General features: G+C 43.2%; 1 pseudogene; it reads right to left on the bottom strand.

Annotated features, from left to right (window-relative positions):
* Positions 1-584: 584 nt before the first annotated feature.
* On the bottom strand, positions 585-685 carry LOC139030079 (U6 spliceosomal RNA; annotated as a pseudogene).
* Positions 686-1,448: the final 763 nt, after the last annotated feature.

Genomic DNA, 1,448 nt, shown 5'->3' with positions numbered 1-1,448 from the left:
TTCTTATCTACTGCACTACCAGGGAATTCCAAGAGATGCCTCTTTTTTTTCTTGAGTTCCCTGTTGCAGCTGCTATTGAACCATCCTCTTAGAAGTCTTAGAAACACTACTGTCTGAGAGGAGTAATGAGGCAGGCCCTTAAGATTCCTAGGGAGATTTTTGTATACTTGAATAGGTTATGAAGAATCATCTTAATTCTTTCTGAGGTCAGAAACTTCTGTCTTACAGTCCATGCACCCGATTCCCTATTTTACTCTTAGGAGGCTCCACATTCTGTCTACTTGTTTTCTCTTAATGTAGTTTTACTTTTTCTCAAGCCTGCCTCACTCACTTCCATATTTCTTGTAAAGTTGAATCTAGAGGCTTGATAGGATTCAGGTTAACTATTTTGGCAAGAATACTTCATAGGTGATTCGGCATACATTATACTGCATGACATCTATAGACACATACTATCAGGTTATGCCACCAATAGTGTGTTAGGTTTGATCACTTGCATAGCGTGGTGACCATCAGCTCTTTCCTTTGTAAAAATACATTGCCTTCTTTGTGGTTAGCCTGTAATCTGTGGGGTGATACTATAAAAAAATATGTAATGCTTCACAGGTTCACCTTATCCTTATGCAGGGGCCATGCTAATCTTTCTGATATTCTTCCAGTTTTACTCTGTGGTATGGAAGCAAGCGCTGATCTGGGTTTCATGCATACAGATGTCCCATCTCTTACCCCAGCACCTCCTCCGGCTCCAGGTGTCTGTTGACTGAGCTGAGAATATCCCCCAAATGTTCTAGTTTCCTTGGTAGTAGTTTTTTTTCCGCATCCATGTTTAAGCTGTGTTTTTCTTTGCTCCAGTTCTTCTATCAATCTGATCCCATCTGCTTTCTATCTCATAGGAATTCATGTATCATCTGCTCTTCTGCTGGCACTCTTTATTGCTTTCGTATGTTTTTATGGGTTTCATGTGGAGACATGAAATACCTACAGCAGGGATCCTTAAGAACATGTGAGGCAGGAAGTAGGAAGGGTGGTGTGTATGGTTGTGTTCAATCAGACATCTCCAGCTAATCTTCGCTCTTGGAAACTGTATCATTTGGTAACAATGAGCAATTAGCTGAGGATGGAGATGGAAACCAGCTTATTACTGCCTGGTATTAATCAAATTAGGCTTCCCAAGTGGCTCAGTGGTAAAGCATCTGCCTGCAATGCAGGAGACACAGGAGATGTGGGTTCGATCCCTGGGTCGGGAAGATCCCATGGAAAAGGAAATGGCAACCCACTCCAGTATTCTTGCCTGGAAAATCCTGTGGAGAGAGGAGCCTGGTCAGCTACAGTCCATGGGGTCAAAAGAGTTGGGCATGAGGAACCCACCAGGCTCCTCTGTCCGTGGGATTTTCCAGGCAAGAATACTGGAGTGGGTTGCCATTCCCTTCTCCAGAGGATCGAACCCA

Source organism: Odocoileus virginianus, chromosome 20, assembly GCF_023699985.2.
Source record: "Odocoileus virginianus isolate 20LAN1187 ecotype Illinois chromosome 20, Ovbor_1.2, whole genome shotgun sequence".
Classification (NCBI taxonomy): domain Eukaryota; kingdom Metazoa; phylum Chordata; class Mammalia; order Artiodactyla; family Cervidae; genus Odocoileus; species Odocoileus virginianus.
The sequence above is the reverse complement of the archived record's forward strand: the minus strand, read 5'-3'. Positions and strand labels throughout refer to the sequence as shown.